The sequence below is a fragment of the Chenopodium quinoa genome, unplaced genomic scaffold (genome assembly GCF_001683475.1).
Source record: "Chenopodium quinoa cultivar QQ74 unplaced genomic scaffold, ASM168347v1, whole genome shotgun sequence".
Lineage (NCBI taxonomy): Eukaryota > Viridiplantae > Streptophyta > Magnoliopsida > Caryophyllales > Amaranthaceae > Chenopodium > Chenopodium quinoa.
In genome coordinates this window covers 3,832,374-3,854,444 of record NW_018744662.1, presented here as the reverse complement: position 1 = coordinate 3,854,444, position 22,071 = coordinate 3,832,374, and positions in this window count along the sequence as shown.

Genomic DNA, 22,071 nt, shown 5'->3' with positions numbered 1-22,071 from the left:
TTTTTAAATATATAAATAGAAACCTTAATGTTTCCATATGTGTAATCCATCCATTAGACTATTAGAGGAGATTAATCAAAGACTAATAACTAATAATGGGGAGCATTGTTGAGTTGTAATTAGCATGTACATTCTTATAAGATTCCTTTTCCTAAAAAAAAGAAATTATTAGATTTAACTTAGTGCTTGCTATTTTTCAAAAATCAAATTTTTATAATTTTCACTTATATAATTATATGTATCCTAAGATATTAATAGTCAGCGATGTACATTGAAAATCATGCAAATATAAAGTAATTACAACATGTCTTGTGTGCGGTTGGACACATTGTGTGACCGCTTTTAAAATAACAAAGTAACCCCTATAACAATGATCGAGTAATCCTTACAATATTGATCGAGTAACCCCTTTGACACTGACCGAGTACGTAAAACCCCTTTAACACGGGGGAGCCCTAGTTTCTCTTCTTGAGAAACATAAATTTTTTTTTGAAATGGCAAGAATTGTAAATAAAAGCAATTTTACTAATATTTAATTTATTTATTGATTGCTGACTCACTCCTCTCCCTCATTCCCTTCTCTCTCCTACTTCCTTCTTCTACCGCTTATCAATGTGACAATGGCGGAATCGTTACCCAGATTAGACAACAAGCCACCACCATAGCATAGACCAACCCAACCCACCATCTCGACAATCATTTGCGGCAATTTCTTCCGCGGTTTTCAGCGGCTTCGTAGCCAAATTCTACGAAAACCTTAAGAAAAAGTGGAGGAAGAAAAGGCATTGTTAACCCTATTAGAGGGTAGGTGTATGTCTTTTTAACCTCAAAAGTTGCTTCAATGGTGAAGAAAAAGGTGCTTCAATGGAGGAGGGAAGCTGCTTCAATGGTACAACAAAAAATGTCAGTAATTGTGCAAAAGGAGAAATTTTTTTTAGAAAATTACATTTTAATCCCTGTTTTACTAGCATTAAAGACAAGTTTATCCCTATGAAAAACGCTCCTTGTTTCTCATGGAGAGAAACTTGGAATTACCCCCTTTAACACTAACCAAGGAACCTCTATAACACTAACGAATTAACCCCTATGATGGCTAGCCACATGGTGTGGCCAACTACATATAAGAATTTGTGCAAATTGAGATATTAACACTAGTGCACATTCTCCAGTTTTCATTCTCTTTTAATTATAAAGTTGAATAATTTATTCCATTTAATTACAAAATGCAAATTAAAGATGTACACAAAGTAATTTTTTTCCCAATAAGCTCCTAAATACTTCATCTAATTTTTTTAATTGACACCATGTTGGACTTAATGATTTAGATGATGACACAACCTAACTTATTTACAAACTAATAAGAGCTTGATTGTTTGAGTGTGTGATTAGTTGCAATGGCTATGAGAATTGAGTGTCTTGTGAAAATTCCATGGGGAAAGAGAAAGCCATGAACAAAGCAATCCAAAAGAGAAGAGTTCCCTCATAAGAACTGGTGCTTCAGAAATGAAGACTTTAGAAGAGAAGTTTTCCCTCAGGGAACAGAAGCTTCAGAGTGGATGCTTCGCCAGAGAAGAGAATTTCCTTTCAAGGAACAGAAGCCTCAGAGTAGAAGCTTCAGCAAAGAATCATGAAGACTAAGATATTTTTATATATTAGGATGTATTTAAGTGTAAGGATAATATTACACTCGAAAATATCTGTGTGGAATTGGTCTAAAAAGATAATATTGTGCAAGCTAGTTTTTAGGAAGACAGTTGAGTTTAAATTTTATCTCTTTATTTTATGAAAATGATTTTATTTTATTCAATTTCAAAAATCTGTTAAACAAATAAAATATGTTTTGTATTCCAAAACTTGCGGCATACTCCCTGTAGACATCTAATTGTGTCTCCCCAAAAACCAAACCCAGTGATGAATATCTTTCACGTCATTTGATTATCGAACGAGGTGAAATGTGAAAAGCCTTGTGAATAATGCGGTCGCTTTAATTAACATACTTCTTTCTGTTTTCAAAAATATTCCTTTTCTTACTCTATTTATGAAAATAGCCATTCCAATTTAGATTGATCCATGATAAGGGTCCAATAATAGTGTAGTTGGATGGGTATTGAAAAGACCTTTCCAACAATATATTATAAGCCCAATACCGAAGAATAATGAGGAATTTAGGCCAAAATACTAAACTAGACCCAAACCGAATTTTACCTACGGCCCAATGATCATGTGGAGGGTCCAAAGGTTTAATCCCATTCCTAAACTAATTAGGATTTATTATAATCTTTTATAAGTTTCTAAAATATCTTAATTATCCTTTTTTGAAAATATAAGATCAAAGAATTCGAAATTGAATAAAACTTTTCTTTTTGAGAATCTTTGTTTTGTGCGAAATGGAATATGTTTAGATATTATTTTCGTGCCTCATAGTATTTATACAAATCTTATATTTTTGGATAAATATTGAAATTATCTTTTCAATGATATTCCAATGATATATTATAATATTAATTCCGAGCTATAACGAAAAATATATGAAAGAAATATGAAACTCTGTCCAAAACTGACACCCTTCCACTGTTTCAGTCATATCTTTTTATCTACAAAAGATTTTAATCTTATTCTAATTGGGTTAAAAATTGTACTTCAAGATCTTTCCAACGACATATTATATGACTTATTTGGACTTCTGTATCTAAATATATGATTAAAAACAAAATCCGCAAAAAAACTGTCGCAGCGCCAAACGACAGCCTTGTCGCACGATGACAGACTCTGTCGCCATGCGTGATTCCTGTCGTTTTGCGCTGGGTCTTGTCGTTTGTGACATGAGCCAATTTTATTTCGATTCGAATTCTAACTCCTTTCTATTGTTTTCGGACTATTTACTCTATATATAGGGTCATATTTCCTCATTTTTATTCACCAACAATCACCAATCATCTCTCTCCTCTCTCTAAGATAAAGCTTATTCTCTCTCTATTCTCTTTCTAAGCTTAGCCCTTTTCAAAATACATCATACCTCATTCACAAGTTCTCGACACACCTATCCAAGTTCGAAGTTGTCTTCGCCCTAGACGTGAAAGGTTGATAATTTCTTAGGGTTTGGTCCCAAATATCTATTTCAATTATTTAATTTAATTGTTTGATTTAATATTTTCCTTGAAGTTACTAACGTGTGTATCTTGTTATTAGAAAAAGATACAAGGCATCGAAGTAAGTAATTTAATTATTCTTTTGATGTAGAAAAGCATGCTTTGATTATTTTAATTCCTAGTATCATGTTAGGATGCTTTTATTGATTTCTCGCATCATGTTAGGTTGCGTTCTATTTCTTTCTATCATGCTAAGGCTAAAGCTTTGATCTTTAATGTTTAGTGGCATGCTAGGATTTGTTATTAATCATGTTAGTATCATGTCTAGGTTCTTGCTAATATTATTATGCTTTCATGAGATTGAGATTATATTATAATGATGATTTGTTATTATTATGTTGCTTGATATTATTGTTATTGCTTGATCACGCCTTTTATGCATGTTTAAAGGAAATTTATACTTGTAATCACGCTTAATTAGATTATTAATAATCTTGTTTAGGCTAATATGATTATCATTCAAGTGATCGCCAATAATAGGTTTGTTTGTGCATTAATATTCAACCAACATAGATTAAACAGATTAAGGGTTAATATATTGATTGTATGTTAGTCAGAAAGCGCACATGAATATGAGAAAAATAAAGTAGAGGCCTATTTTTAGGGCAGGTTCAATCTCTTTTAGATTGTATTTGTACATTCATCCCCGGATATCCAGTCATGATTCTAGACCACTATGGAGTTAGCAATCTCATGGATCGTGAAGGGGTGTAACCTTCACCCTGTGAACGGTTTACAAGTTCCTAAAACTTGTTGGTGACTCTTTTACTCTAGCTTCCTTTCCTTTGGACGCCACCATGATTTAAGTGTATGATCACAGTGGGGCTCAAGTGTGGGATGCTTGTAATATTCCCTACACTCCCCATGATCTTTCTTAAGTCATGGTTTTGCACATTGAGGAGTTCATGTTCCTTAATTTTAGGACATGTTCTTCTTAATGGGTTGGAGTAGTGGCGCTATGGATTTGCAGCACAAAGAGGTTTTTCCCAAACGGATTTTGGTCTATAAATAGTTGTTGATTTCAAATGGAAAAACTTACCCTTGCTCAAATAGATTTCAATATTTGTTTTATTTAATCGAGTTAAGAGTTAATTCCACCCTAGAGGATTAGAGTGTTCTAATGTCCTTATACTAAAGTTAATATTTTCGAGTTGTATTTTGGAGAATTGGGAAGTTTGAGTGAACTTCTATATGTGATAAAAAGAAGAGAAAGATAAGGGAAAGAGAAAGAGAAAGAGAAGTGAGAAGAGAAGTGAGAAGTGAGAAGAGAGAAAGAGAAGAGTAACAAGTTGGGTGACTTGTTCATCGGGGCTTTGGGTTCGTTGAGGAACTCAAAGTTGGAGTCTTTTTAGTTTGTAATAGGATCATTTTCCCTGTTCTAGTAAAGATTCTTTTCTTAAAATCCCAAGTGGTCATAGTTTTTATCCTTGATTAGGGCCAAGGAGTTTTCCACATGAAAATCTCTCTTGCACTTTTAGTTCCTTTAGCTAACTTTTTGCTCCTTTAGCTTACTTAGTTTTATTTCCGCAAAAAGTTTGACTAATTTGTCATACTACAATTCAAACTCCTTTCTTGTAGCATTAATTGAAACAACAATTGGTATCAGAGCCTAACTTCTCGAAGAATCAGGAAACCATGAAGAAGAAAGATCTTGAAAAGGATGAATACGCATGAAAAGCTCGATGAAGGATACTCAACTCATAGGCCTTTGATATTCAATGGTAAGTTCTATACTTACTAGAAGAACCGAATGTAGATCTTTATCAAGGCACAGAACTACCAAGTTTGGAGGGTCATTGAAGTTGGTGATTTTGAAGTTACCAAAACAAACGTTCAAAATGAGGTAATCTCTAGGCCCATATTTGAATATGAGAAAGAGGATTTTGATAAAATGGAAATCAATGTTATGGCTGTAAAATTTCTCCACTGTGGACTTGGACCTCACGAGCACAATTGTGTTATGGGGTGCAAGAACGCAAAGGAAATTTGGGATTTGTTGTAAATTTCTCATGAAGGAACCAATGAGGTTAAACTCTAAAAAATTGATCTACTTATGTTTAAGTATGAAAGATTTGATATGCAACCAAAAGAAACAATTCAAGAGATGCTAATCTGATTTACTAACATTATAAATGAGTTGGTTTCCCTGGGTAAACAGATTCCTCTAGATGAGCATGTCAAGAAGGTCCTTTGAAGCCTCCCACAGGATGAGAGATGGAGAGATAAGGTGACAACCCTTCAGGAAACTAAGGACTTTACCAAGTTCAATATCGAGCAGTTGGCAGGTTCACTCATGACTCATGAGTTGCACCTTGGAGTCAACAATGAACCTATAAGGAACAAAGGGCTGACACTTAAGGCGGGGATTAAAATGAATGAGGTTCCCTCAAGCAAGACCTGAGCTAGCTTAGAATTAACGAATCTTTGCTGCAAACAACACAAGATAGAATGGAACCATGCATTAAAGAACAATCCCTCGATCATGAGTGACAAGTAATCCATGGTGAAGCTTAATACGAGTAGCTCCAATCCAATACACAAGAATATGGCAAAATAATAAATGCTTGCAAATAAAACACTGCACGTACGACTCAATTAGTCCATGCACATCCATTAAACCATATAAATTACAACAATACACTATACAATTATAAGTTTATAATCTCTATCATACCAATTCTAGGTGAATGTATGGCATCGTGCATACTTAAGAGTATTGTCCTAATATTTGTGGACTTCAGTACTACGTAAAAGTTCGGTCTATCATTGAAGATCAAAGGGAGTAAATACGAGGAGAATAAATAATAAATGCAAAGTGTTAATTATTCAAACAAATATGAAATGCCTATCATACTTTCCTTTTGTCACACCAAGGTAGGTCTATCTAATTTAATCTTCTCGATGTGGTATCATAATGAATTATGCACATTTTGAGGTGTGAATTTCACTTATCCTTCTACCCATATTTTCAAAAGGCCTAAATTTTAAAGTTTAGAGTATATAAAAGATAGAAGATTAGATATTTCCTCATTTCTTAAGGAATCTTATAGTCGTAGCATATAAAATTAAAAATGGTCATTAATTGGTCAATATAAATGTTGTTAACATTAGGAATTACAAATAATACCGTCAGTGGTAGATTTTGAAAGATAGATATGATAAAATGGTTTTGCAATTATGCGTTGGCACCCACATTGGTCTAACATCATTGACAATCTCAATATGACAGTTTTAACAAAAAAGAAAATAAAACTCAAAGTTTGAAATTCTATATCCCAAGCTTCCAGATTCCTAAAGTAGGGATGATTAAGAGTCTCCTTGGCCAAAATCTTATGGTTAGGATTAATTGTGGGCAGTTTATGAAAAAAATAGTTTTTTTTATTTAAATTTAATATAAAATAATATATAATAGAATAATTTAAAACAAAAAGTATAAACCTTACATACCCTAAGCAGGTCCTTTCCTTTCTATTCCAAGTTTGTCATAATAGTGAACTCTTGAAATTATTAGGATTTAAATTAAAATATACGAGTATATGATTATTCTTTTTACAAATAAAAAATAAATTAAATGGTGTTTTCAACATACACCCTTGACTTTTTTTTGTTTATTCACCATATACCCCTTAACTTTTTTAAATTTATCACATACCCTCGAGTTTTCACAAAAATGCATTATATATATTTGATGACTAATGATTGTTATGTTCGTCCGTCTTTAGGGTTAATTGTGACTTGAAACCACCCTAAATACATTCCTCTACCCCCAAAACCACCCTAAATACATTCCCCTACCCCGAAACCAGGGATATTTTTTTTCCCGCCCCTTAAAATCACTCCCAAATTTCCTTTTCTCATCCTCAAAATCAATTTTACGGATATAATTATGGAGATTTAGAGTGGTTTTGGGGGTTGGTGTAAGGAGATGAGTGATTGCGGGGATGGAGGAAAGAGATTTAAGGTGGTTTCGATGCATAATTAACTATATTCCACTCATCTTATAGTCATTAGGAATATATGGTGAAATTTTATAACAACTCAGGGGTATATAGTAAATTTGAAAAGTTTCAAGGGTATATGGTGAATAAACAAAAAACTCAGGAGTATATAGGGAAAAATTCTAAATAAACTTACTTACTGCCATTTTATAGATTTCTCATCATTGAGATTGTTGAGGATGTCAGAAACACCTATCTAACTCGATTCGAATGGTGTGCCCAACACCCTATAGAAATAATAACAATTAATTAGTTTCTAATAATTTTGAAAAAAAAACAAATGTAAAATAAATAATTTAAATAATGAATGTAATTTACCTAAATATGTTATTGTGAACAAAAGTCGACATCAAATGCCCTGACTGAGATTTGTTTGAAACAGTTCAGTAATCAAACAAACATGCATGGTTGCTATATGGATTTTTCCTTGGATCATTATAGCAAAAATACAACTAATTGATATGACCATATGTCAATGGTTGTATCGTATTCTCGTGATCCAAGTAAAATATTCAAAGCACTAAACTTAGTAGTGGCAAAAAAATTACATACAACCTTAACATAAATCTTTATCAATACCATGCTTAAGTTGCAAATAAAAAAATTCAAAAAAAAATAAAAATAAATAAATATAAGGGCCACAAACATATATGAATATATTAATTACTGGGTTAGATCTCGTGCCATGCACTATTTTTTTACGGAGTATCAATTAAAACTATATTTAAATATAAAAATAATTTGGTCCATAATCTATTTCTTATTTATCCCAAATCAAGCAACTTAAAATACTACTATTATATTTTATCTTTTCTGACTACATATTATATTTTTTTATTCAAACTTTTTTTTTTTCTATTTTTTATTTCATATTTCAAAATATTTCATTCACTAATTATGTTTTGGTAGGTGAAAGATTATATTCATGATTTTTTTTACTACAATATATAATAACTAGATGAAAGCCTGTGCGATGGACAGTTTTTTCATCGTTTTTAATTATTATTTTACTCGTATTTAATAATTTCAGACAAAATTACAAAAGTTTAATTTTAATTTTTTTTACTGTAATTCATAAAGAATTTATTAAATATAAATAAATGGTAATATGATCATTTATCCGTTATATAACATATTTAATGTGAAAAAAAATAAATTTTTAATATTTTTAATAATTTAAATCCTAAATCATTATTCATTGTTTACCATTTTTTATTTCGATATAATCACCAAATTCGTTCACAGTCAACCTACTACATCTATAGATAAATGATGTATCTTTTCCTATCTTTTACTTTATTATTTTCATTTAAATAATTTAATTCGTGAATTATAATCTATGTGGCATTAAAATTTAGATATAATTTTTTAATGCAAAAATAAAATGCAAATCTTTTTTCTTATTGGTCGAAATAAGACTATTTCTTTATGTGGCGCGCCTAAGAGTGAAAGTTTAATTTTCGATTTGGTTTATACCTGAAATCGAAACTGAACCACTTTAATTCGGTTTCTCAATTTTAGAAACCACACCGCACCACTTCACCTTTGAAACCAAACCAAACCATAAAAATTTTGATTTCAAAAAAAAAAAAAAAAAAAAAAAAAAAAAAACGAACGCAACCGATTTTTTTTGGGCCTTATTAATTTGGGCCTTAATCTGCAATTTTTCAAAAATCCAAACCATATAAACCAATACTGTAGTAGCATAATAAGATTAAAACAAGTTCAACACTTCTAATTCAAGTTCAGAGTTGCAAGGGCAATCTGGAAAAAAATTCACACTTTTTCCAAAAAAAAAAACTTGTTCAACATTACAACAATTTTAACAATTGAAACAGCAGTAGGATAACAGCAACAGGCAGCAGCATCATACATTGGCAGCAGCTTCGGGCCTTCAACTCTTCAAAGCTTCAACGAATTCATACTGTATAGAATATACATGTCACTAAGGCATTAATAATTGAAAGATTTACCATGCATAGCCATATATAGAGAAGTAAAAGAGCTTAAATACATATAATACAACAAACTTAAAATTCGAAACAACATATAAACACCTCAGAACAACATATAATACAACAAATTTAAAATTCAGAACAACATATAATCTAACTTAAAGTTCCAAACTTAAAATACAGAACAACCCAACCAAAACAATTAAATTAAAGTATTAAAGTATGATGTATAATCTAAAAAAACAAGTGGCTAACTAACAAAGGCAATACGATTTGAGATTATTTCGAACCTAACAACAGACATAGCAACCAACACGATTAGAGAAAAATAAGAAAACAAAATTAACCAATGGACTTAATTTGAACATTTGGGAATAGATCAATTATCTTTGAGTGTGTATGAGAGAGTGAAAGAGAAAGGGACATGAAAAAGAGAAAATAAGGGTTTAGGTATATATATGAAAGGGAAATGGACTGGGATATTTGAGTTTTGCATAATTCGGTTTAGATTTTTGGTGTTCGATTTTTTGAGGCCTCAAACTTAATCAAAACCGAATTATTTCTGTTTTGGATTTGAAATTGATCCAAACCAAAAACCGAAAAAAAAAACTAAACCGAATTGTTAGTTCCATTTGGTTAAGTTTGGTTTTTGGTTTTAAACTATATTACTTTCACCCCCTAGGCATGCCGAATGCTCCCAAAAAATGCCTACTTTATTTATATACATTAGATTATATACATTAAATATTAATTATTCATTGTTAGATATCTAAGTTGGTAAATATATTGGTTTACTATTTTTTCCTATATTTTAGAAAAAATTATTTTGCGTATATTATCTACTAAGGACACATTAGAAAATGACACGTGTCATTGCTGGTGTGTCTTTTAGTATATAGTTATTGATGATGATTAATTCCATATATTTTCACGTAATTTGTTAATTTATAAATTATATTTATAAATAAAATAAATTATCCTCAATTTATGAACAACTATCTCATAGATATTTGGTCATTGAGCATGTATGATCTGTTGTAATAGCACCGATTCATATGTGAGATCATAATAATAGTACTAAGTAGAATTTGAATGATTATAATTCTAAACTATAGAATGAACTAAATAATATAAAATAGCCCAAAATTTCTCTATAAACAGATCTTATGTTCTTCAAATTTTTTTATGTTATTCAAATTTTGTTTTATGTTATTTTATAAAAGAGTTATTATTTAATTTATTTGAAGGTTGTAAGGGACACCCGCGGAATTGAGCTCGCCGGGTGTCACTCAACTCCCCAATTTTCCAAAGAATTGGAAAGCTTTCGATTTAGAAGTAAAATATGATGAACTTCAAAAAATGTGTAATTATGTAAAATTTATGAAAGTAAGTAACTATATACTTATGTATGAATGTTTGATTTGTATAGGAGGAGTTAAATGTTTCATCAGAATTAGAAGAAGAAGGGAGGGACCTAATAAAGGTAATGTTTAATTATGCAATCAATCAATCAAAGCCTTAATCCCATAAGTGGGGTTGGCTAACATGAACCAAAGCTGATTATTCCGTGTAGTCATTGACATAAATCTTTCTCCTCTATCTCTTTCGGTTCAATGCTTCATCCTCATGCAAATCCATATACTTCATATCCTTCCTAACTCCTTCCAACTAAGTCATTTTCGGACTCCCTTTCCCTCATTTAAGCCCTCCATGGTCCCACTCTTCCACTCTTCGGACCGGTGCACCCTCGGGTCTCCGTCTTAAATTCCCAAACCAACACAAATGGTTTTCTATTAGTTTATCTCTGCTTGCCACACCTACTTTCTTGAGAATAACTTCATTTATGATTCTATCTCTTAGAGTGTTACTTCACATCCATCTTAACATGCGCATTTTCGTAAACTCCATATTTCTAATGTACTCATTCTTAGAATCCCAACAATCTATACAATAGAGCAACACTAGATGGTCTTATGGCAACCCTATAGAATTTTCCCTTCAACTGTAAAGGAATGCTTTGGTCACATAAAACTCCTGTGGCCGCTCTCCATTTAAGCCATCTCAACTTAATCCTATGAACCACGTCTTGATCAGTGTCACCATTCTTCTGGATGATCAACCCAAGATACTTTGACTGAGTTTGGAGAAATGCAAGTTTCGAAAACGAAAGTCAAAGTGTCGATAGGGACGGAGAATGATTCAAAACGTTCTGCGATCCTAAATCATTCTTGTAACGCCGATACCTGCAAAACTAGCGTTAGTTAAAACAGATAAGAGAGTTAAGAAACGCGTATCTTGCACCGTCGAGCACACGTCTCTAGAGGTAACCGATTTGTTATGACGATCTTCCGCAAGCTAGAGAATACCGCTTGAAGACTGCTACGCCTGTAACTGCCTCCAATTTCCGCTGTGATAAGTCTTCGAAATGATCACTGCTTGTTGATCCTTAGTACTGTTATGCCAATACGTCGGCGCTTTGCTGCTTGTGAACCAGTATGTCGGTGATTTTGCTGTGATGACAATCCTCTTTTCTTTGGGAATAGTTGCCAACACAACTCTTGTATGATGTATGACAATCCGATTTAGGGAAAGTTGTCAATGCTTCGTAACAATCCATCCTTGGAAATGTTGCCACGATGAAGCGACAATCCGTATCTCGGAAAATTTGCCAAAATCCAATTTTTGGGAAAAGTTAACAATGCTTCGTAACAATCTGTCATAAGAACTTTGCTACGATCGACAAACCACATATTGGAATATAACTCTTGAAAGCAATCCACCTTGGAAATTTGCCAATGCTATGTGACAATCCTTTTTGGAAAATATTGCCACTATTGACAATCCGCGTCTTAGAACATCTGCAAAAAAGAGTCGACCGACAATCCACTTCGGGAAAATTTGCCACTTACTGAAATGAATGACAATCCACGTTGAGGAACCTTTGCCGAAATTTATGATGAATAGAGACCTACAACAATCCTTTGGGAAATTTTGCCATAGGGAACTGGGTGTATGGCAATCCAATCTCGGAAAACTTGCCAGCGACGACAATCCGAACTTGGAAAAAAATTGCTAAACAGAGAAGGAGCACGACAATACACGCTTGGAAACTTTGCCAGAGATGACAATCCAATCTTGGAAAAAATTGTCGTTGAAGAAGATGCACGACAATCCATATTTGGAAATATTGTCAGTTGGGGATGACAATCCAATATTTGGAAATATTTTTTTGGAAAAATTGTCGTTTAAGAAGAATGCGCGACAATCCATATTTGGAAATACTGTCGTTTAAGAAGAATGCGCGACAATCCGTACTTGGAAATATTGTCGTTTAAGTGCTTGCTTTTAAACCGATGCGTTGGTTCTTGTAATGAGCTAGTGCTTAGGCGCTTAAGCTAAGTGAGACCATTTTTTTTGTCAGGTCAATCACTTACTACGATTGTAATCGAGCCGACTACTAATCATGTCAATTTGCTTATAGGGGCTAACTGGCGTACCAAGGAACCCGAAATTGTTGTATGAAGTCGAAAATAACCGTTCTGGGAGGCTTCGAGCTCTGTCGCTGCTGAAATATCACTAGCGCTGACAGGGTAAAGTCGTATCCCCTAATCAAAAGTAAATACCTAAATCCTCTAACTAAAGTAGATAGGGAAGTAGGGTCGATCTCCACAGGGAAACAAGTCTTTTTACTCTTAATTAATTATTATAATCTAAATTATCTAAGTAACCAATATTTATATTTGAGTATGAAACTAAACTACAAAGAATAGGAATAGGGAGAAAACAATATATAAAAGGATCTAGGGCATAGGTTCACCAATAAATAATACTCCAGGGTAAAACATAGTAATCAATCATTGACATTGCATAAATAACATGATTAATAGGCTCTCGCAATTTATTAATCAACATAGATCTAACAGGCTCTCGCAATTTACTAGATCTAAGTTCTTATTGAAAATAGCTTTAATATCAAATTAACATCTGCTCGATTCATCAATTTAATATTGCTATACTTTTACAAGCCGCAATTGTAAAACGTTAAAACAATTCAATAAGAAATTATCATGCAATACCAATAATCAATAATAGTCAATCATCAATGCATCAATTAACCAGATTGTAAAGGGCTTTCGCTACGTATTACAATCACAGAATTAATCTACCGGTATTAAATCTCATCTCTCGAATCTCGACTTAACCATTTATAAATTAATCTGCCTATTGAAACTAGACCTAAACATTAATTCTCATCTCTCGAATCTTGAATCAATATTGTCAAACTCATGCATAAAAGATAGGCCTAATCTAGTCACAGAGCATTAAATCAATCAATAGAAAATTAATCTAGCATTGATAATCAACAACAATAATTTACCCCCTCATATTATTTATTAGATCCCCATAAACCCTAGAAATTAAACTACTCACAAATCATCATGACTAAACTAATCAAATAAATAAATAAAAGCATAATCAAGGGAGTAAATAAAATAACTGAAATTAAAGGGGAAGAAATTGTTACCAAAAAGTAATCTGGAATTAATGGAAGAATTAAGGACAAAGGTTTAAAGAGAAAGAATTCTAAAAGAATAATTAAGAGAGTAAAGAAAGAGTAAAAAGGAGAAGAAGAAGTGATAAAATCGTATTACGGAGGAGTATTTATACTCCGTACAAGAATCCTAAACTAAAACAAATTAAAACTACGTTAATTGTCTACTAAGAAAACACGCGCCCGATCGGGCGCGCCTTTTTGCTCTCTAATACTAAACTCGCGCCCGGCCGGGCGCGTCACCGGGCGCCAGCCTAAGCTTCTCCCGCCCGGCCGGGCGCGCCTCCGGGCACCAGCCTCTTTGGCCGGGCGGCTCATTTGGGCCACTATTTGGACTTCGATTGGGCTCCAATTCTTTGGGCCAATCTGGGTTTCCTCTTTGGGTCTTGAATACTCGGTCCAAATGCCCCGGTATCACCTATACCAAGCCCTTAATCACCGGTTCGATGGCTCTAACCGGCCCTGGGCTATTAAATCTGGTCGTGCTTCTCCAATGCTCGTGATTGCTCCAAAATATCTCGGGAAAATACTCCAAAAGCATAAATCCCTGCAAAAGTCAACCAAATCTACGAAAACACTAATTAGTAATAAAAGTGGCTCTAAAGAGCCAAAAACACTTCTAATTACGACCAAGGGACGGGGGTAAAATACTATATAAAATAGATACATCAGGCGCCAAGAATTGGCTCTGTCGCCAGACGCTGAGATCTAGTGCCAGGCGCTGAAATCTGTTGCTAAACGCCAAATGTTGTTGTTTGGCGCTGGAGTCGGGTCTTCCCTATTCTGCTCTTGCTGCCGCTGTTGCTCGGTTTCGCTTCGAACTTTGTACTTGGTCGTTTCCTTTCAACCAAATCCGCCTAAATCTTTTGTAAATTAAAGCTCTTCATCTCTAATTTACTGATCTATGTAATTTTGCTCAAACTCCTCTCATCTTGGAAGAATCTCATGTATCATATTCGCGGTTTTTTTCGAAAAAATCCGGGAATGTTCTTGCTTGCTGGGATGCACCTGCATTTAATCTTTGACTATAGAACTTTGCTTATCTTTATTTAGGGTTGACCTAAGACTTAGTGTAACTTGACTCATTGACTTGTTGTGACTCAAGGTATGAACTTGACTCGCTGTAATTGACTCGAGGTTGACTCGACTCGAAGTGAAATGACACGTGTGACTCATGACCCGTGTGTGCATTGTATTATGATTCTGCGACTCGAAAATGCAAAAAAAAGCAAAAATTTTCCGTCATTTTTGTAGATGGTACCGACTTTCTCCCGAAAAAGAAAGACACGAAAAAGAATCGAAGTGAAGTTTTTGAAGGTGCATGTTGAATGAGCTTAGTCAAATGTTGTTTCTCACAGTACAAGGATTGTAACATCTTAGACTATCCTAGTTGACTCGATAATGAAAGTATTTAGGTAACTTAGGCGCGGAGGCTAAGCACTTCATACTTCGATGCAATGATGATTATGATTGATGAGTGATTTTGATATGACAATACATGCTTCAACGTTGTGTTAAGATTTCATGACAAAGGGTTCCTAAGGGAAGTATATTTGGTCATGTATCTGTGATGTGTGTGATAGTGACACTAAGGTTAGGCCGCAAGGGCTAAGTATGTGGAAAATATATTGAAAAGAGTCAAATAATGGTGACTCTTAGGCTAGGTAGGCTAATGATGTAAGGATCAAGCCCCCAAGTCTAACTCTAAATGAATATGGATGAGCACAGGGGATCCCTTGATATGATCATGGTGTGAGTGTGTGAATGTGAATATGAATGCATTTTTATTACGGCCGCACCTCGATGCGAGGTTGCCTACGTATCCGTTAGGAATCAGGTCGAACGTAGCTCTAGCCGAACCTTGCACAAGTGTGTGTATACCTCAAAAAGGTCTTTTTAAGGGTTGTAACGTGGTTAGGCTAAAGGCTTGAAGAAGAAGGGGATAAAGGCTCAAGACCCTAGATAAGCCCACAAGGTGTGCAACCTCGTTTTTGAAATATTTATATTTTATGCTTGAGTTTCTACTCTTTTTTAGCTCTTTTTTTTTTTTTTTTTTTTTTTTGCTTTTTTAATTTCCGCTCTCTTCTTTTTTTTTGCTTTTGCATTTTATATTTTTATAAGTGTAGGCAATTCCGATCACGCGGTCTATCACTCACTTGGCATTCATGTTTCTCAGGCTCGGTACCGAGCACTCGATAAGAGACGCAATCTGAAACGTGTTCATATCGAAGACATTTTCATATCAAAGACATTGGAACACTTGCCCTTTTGTACACTTTTATTATTATTTTTATTTATTTTTATCTTTTGAAGTCACTCAAGCTTTTTATGAATTGAAAATTGCATAATTTGCACACAATCCCATCCCAAGGTTAGGTAGATATAGGTTGAAAAATGAAGGGTCTATCGTTAGACGAGGCTCAAAGTGGTTTATGAAGAAAGGATTGCATATTTGAAGGATTAAAGGTAATATGAGGTGGCTACAAGGGGTGCTCAAATCATTGGTATACCTTGTGCTTAATTCGACATGAATTTTTTTTTTTTTTTTTTTTAATGTAATGAAATGATCATATGCAAGAAAATAAATGCTCAATTTATTAAAAGGGAAAAAAAAGAATCTACAAAATTAATCTAAGGGAAAATAAAAGTGTCTATGCTAGACTTATTGGGGGAAAGGGTTTGAAAAAAATAATAAAAAAGCATGAAATCTTGGTGAGAAGCTTGCCTTGTGCATTTGTTTCATCATTACCCTCATTTTTTAATTTTGTGTCAATCACATGACTCAAACTCGATTCAACATGCATGCATGAAAGAAAGTAGGAAGAATGAAGGTTGTGATATGGAGAAAGCACGTAGAGAATGGAAAGATGATGTAGATGGAGAGATATGAAAAAATTAGGAATGGAATATACCCCCAACTCAAATGACGGAAAAAACCGACTCATGCATGAACCTAAGACATGGTCATGGTGACATATACATATTAGTGTGTTCTAAGACTAGTGAGTGTAGGTGACATGTTAAGACTCATGTCATGACCATGTGGCTAGACTATGTGACTAGACTCGAACAAAGACTAAGTTAAGACCTCGCGTATATGCATTAAACTGGACAGGATGTGGTATTTTAGTCATAACTTTTGATCTGTGACTCTGATTGGAATGAAACCAACGCCAAATTAAAGATAAAACTCGGGGCTACAGATCCATAGGTTGTACGACTCGTATTTCTTCCTAGAACTCCGTCTATGACCAAAACAATTTGACGTTTGTGCAGTATACGGGAATAAAAATCCAGGTCGACTTAAAGGAACTATGACTCGATTTTAGGCATATTTATTAGCTCAAATTAATTCATCAATTAATTAAGCAAATTCCTTTAGTCATTAATTAGTTTATTTAGGCTTAATCACAAGTCAAACCAAATGGTTAGTTTAGTCACATAATAAGTATGCACAAGTAAGAGATGCACAAGTAGTCAAGTAGTCACAACATGATGCAATGAGTTTGCAACCTAACCATGGCTCTAGTTCTCTAAAGTTTAGGATATGGGTTAGTCAAAGAGGGTTCATGGTTAATTGTCCGGATGCACTGCGCGGAAGCCTAACCGTGAAGGGTTGGCGCGAGTGGATGGGACACCGCAAGTTCAGAAAAACTCGCTTCCATGGTTTGGTTAATTCAACATTCTCGGATGTACCTTTTGTTGCTCAGAGCGTTCAATCAGGTAGATAGAGCATGAATTCCTAGGGGGTTATGTCCATATGTAGAACATATATGGGTTTCAGAAAAGTGACAAAAAATCAATCAGGAAGTAGGATCGAGCAAACAGTGCTAAAAACTGGTCAAAATTAGAACGCATATTTCTGGCTCGGTATTGGAAGAACTTGGTGCCAGCAAACAGAGGCCAGCGCCACAATTTGGCTTTAGCGCCTAGCAACAGAAGCTGTCGCCTGGCGCTAAAGTCAAAATGTTGGCGCTAATCTTTGTTCGCTGACGCTAGTTCCTACATGCCTCAGCAGCTTTCTGTGCTCGATCAAATTTTCTAGTTTCGCACAGCATTATTTCGATCCTAGTTGTGAAAGATATTCCTCAAATTTCCTACGTGTAAAATTCCTATGTTTTTAACTCATTTCGGATGGTCTTTCCAATGAGATCTTTTTTTTATGCATATGACAATAATGTTAATCAAAATTACGCACATGAAATACTTAGAATTTTTCGAGTCTCATCCACTCATTCTAAATCATTGCCGAAATAAATTTCAGGAATTAAAATAGAAATCCTCCCCAGTGGAGTCGCCAAAAACTATAGGGAATATTTCAAGAATTATCCCTAACTTGAACCCCACTGTGATCATACACTTAAGTACGGTGGCGTCCAAAGGGAAAGAAGATAGAGCAAAAGAGTCGGCAACAAGTTTTAGGAACTTGTAAACCGTTCATGAGGTGAAGCTTACACCCCTTAACGATCCAGGAGATCGCCAACTCCAATAGGTCTGGAACCATGACAGGTAGTTCTGGGATGAAGGTAAAAATTCAACCTAAAAGAGATTGAACCTGCCCTAATAATAGGCCTCTACTTTATTCTGATCGTATTCATGTGCGCTTTCTGATTAACATGCAAACAATAGGTTTAACCATAAACTGTTTATATATGTTGGTTAAATATTAATGCACAAATAAATCTATCATTGGCGATCACTTGAATTATAATCAAATTAACCCTAAACAAGATTATTAATTATCTTATTAAGCGTGATTACAAGTACCAATTCCCTTTAAACATGCATAAAAGGTGTGATCAAGCAATAACAATAAATATCAAGCAACACAATATTATCAAATAATAATTATAATCAATAATCATGGTAAAGCATAATAATAGTAAGATCCTAGGCATGATACTAACAAGATTAATAACAAACCCTAGCATGTCACTAAACAATAAAAATCAAAGCTTTAGCCCTAACATGATACTAACATGAATATTAGAAAGAAAATAAGAAGCATCGCATGAATCATAATTGTCATATTTGATATTATATAACCTTTTCCCTAAACATAATACTAGGAATCATTGTTTTCATTCAAAACATCAAGCATCCTAACATGATAATAGGAATCATAATAACAACCTAGACATGATTTTTATATCATAATATCAATAAAACCAATTAATGCACTTACTTGGATGCCTCGTATCTCTTTCTAATAACAAAATAAACGTGTTAGTAATTTCAAGGAAAATAATGATTAAAACAATTAAATTAAATAATTGAAATAAAGATTTGGGACTAAACCCTCAGAAATTAAAACCTTTCACGTCTAGGGCGAAGACAACTTCAAACAATGCTAGGTATGTCTAGTGTTAATGTATGAGGAATTGTGTTTGTAAAAAGCCAGGCTAGAAAGAGAGAGAGAATCAAGAATTTCTTGATGAGATTTCTTGATGAGATTTGATGATTGAAAAAGGGGAGATATGATCTCTATTTATGGAGAAAAAAGAGGGTCGAAGAATAAGAAAAGAATCCGAATTCAAATCGAAATAAAACTCGATGGACAACAGTTTTTGCAGATTTTGTTTTTATCATATCTTTTGATCCAGAAGTCCAAATAGGCATATAATATGTCGTTGGAAAGCTCTTGAAGTCTACTTTCCAACCCAATTAGAATAAGATTAAATCTTTTTTAGATAAAATTATATGTCCGAAATAGTAGGACGGTGTCAGTTTTGGATAGAGTTTCATATCTCATTCATATTTTTTCCGTTATAGCTCGGATTTAATATTATAATATATCATTGGAAAGATAATTTAAAGATCTATCCAACCATATAAAATTTGGATAAATATTATGAGGCACAAAAATAATAACTGACTGTCTTTGAACATCTTTAAATTCGAATAGAATTAGGATTAAAAAAAAGGAAAGTTTTAAAAAGGATAATTAAGATATTTTAGAAACTTATAGAATCTTCTAATTAATCTTAATTAGTTTAGGAATAGGATTAGACCTTTGGACCCTCCACATGATCATTGGGCCGTAGGTAAGATCCGGTTCGAGCCCAGTTTAGTATTTTGGCCATAACTTCCTCATTATTCATCGGAATTGGGCTTATAATATATCGTTGGAAAGGTATTTTCAAGTCCTATCCAACTAAACCATTATTGGACCCTTATCATGGACCAAACTAAACTGGAATGCACATTTTTCAAAAATAAGGTAAGAAAAGAAATATTTTCAAAAACATGAAGAAGAGATATTCTAATAAAAACATCCTCATCATTAGACTTTTCACACTTTCGCTTTGTTCGATAATCAAATGACATGAAAGGTATTCATCACTGGGTTTGGTTTTGGGGAGACACATTTGGGTGTCAACACCAAGATACTTAAAACAATCACTCATGGTTAAATTCTTTCCATCCAAAATCACCACTTCATTGCTTGTCCCCCTATGAGTACCAAATCGACAAACCAAATATTCTGTCTTACTCCGACTTAGCTTAAACCCCTAGGTTCCAACCTTTGCCTCCATTGCTCCAACTTGGCATTAACCCCATCCTTAGTTTCATCCACCAATACGATATCATCCGCGAACAGCATACACCATGGAACCTCATCTTGAATTGGTCTAGTTACTTCATCTAGAACTGTTGTAAAAAGAAAAGGGCTTAATGCAGACCCTTAATGCAATCCGATTGAATAAGAAAAATATGTTGTCAACCCTCCACATGTCCTCACATATGTTGACACATCCCGATACATATCCTTCACCAGGTCCACATACCTTCGTGAAATACCTTTCTTCAATATTGCCCACCAAAGTATCTCTCTTGGCACCTTGTCATATGCCTTCTCTAAATCAATAAACACCATATGAAAATCCTTCTTATTTTTCCAATAAAACTCCATCATTTGTCTTATCAAATGGACTTGTAATCCCCCGTATTTTTAAATATATAATAAATGAAATTATATTTATTTATAATATTTATTTGTATTTTTCCCGGAATTTGATTTCAAAAGTTTCAATTTTTAATTTGGGTCGAAAATTATTTTGGTATAAATTATTATACGTACCTTCATTCTATAATTCATGTCCAAACTATCAAAGCTAACCTCACTTTACTTACTTAATTGACCCATTAATTTTATGAGGCCCAATCTTACTACTTACCCACACCACCCTCTCTCTCCTATAAATATCCCATACATCCCCAAAAATTTTCCCCACACAAAAAGGTTAGTAAATTCTTTTCTCTTTATTTTATTTCTTTATTTACCTTTTCCTTTATTTTTCCTTTTTCTTCCTTTTCTTTTTCTTTCTTTCTTCTTCATTTTTTACGTGAGTTTTCACTCACTGCTTAGCTTGCTCGGACTGCTGCCCCTTATGCCGCCAGCCACCTGCAACCCGCCGGACTCCGGCGCCGCCGCCCCTGACCGCTGACGCACCACCAGCAGCGCGGCCCACGTGGCTGCTTGCTTGCTCTTCTCTCTCTTTCCTTTGTTTTCCTTTTGTTTTTGTTCAATGTTTATTAAATTGTTTTGGGTTTTATTTTATTGTTTGAAATTAATTTAATTAGTATGAAAAACTATATTTTGGTGATTTAAAGTTATAATTTTAGATTTAGAATTGTTGTTAATTTTTCAGATTTAATGAATTATAAAACTGTAGGGGAATATTTCAAGCATTACCAGCTTGAACCCCACTGTGATCATACACTAAAGTACGGTGGCGTCCAAAGGGAAAGAAGATAGAGCAAAAGAGTTGCCAACAAGTTTTAGGAACTTGTAAACCGTTCACAGGGTGAAGGTTACACCCCTTAACGATCCAAGAGATCGTTAACTCCAATAGGTCTTGAACCATGACTAGTAGTTCGGGGATGAAGGTACAAATCCAACCTAAAAGAGATTGAACCTGCCCTAATAATAGGCCTCTACTTTATTCTGTTCGTATTCATGTGCGCTTTCTGACTAACATGCAATCAATAGGATTAACCTAAACCTGTTTAATGCATGTATGTTGGTTGAATTTAATGCACAAATAAAACTATTATTGGCGATCACTTGAATTATAATCATAATAACCCTAAACAAGATTATTAAATATCTTATTTAGCGTGATTACAAGCACCAATTCCCTTTAAACATGCATAAAAGGTGTGATCAAGCAATAACAATAAATCAAGCAACATAATAATAAATAAAATAATAATTATAACAATAATCATGATAAAGCATAATAACAAGATCCTAGGCATGATACTAACGAGATTAATAACAAACCCTAGCATGTCACTAAGCAATAAAAATCAAAGCTTTAACCCTAACATAATACTAACAATCATAAATATTAGGAAGAACATAGGAAGCATCATACTTTTAATCATACATGATATTAAAGTTACCCTAGACA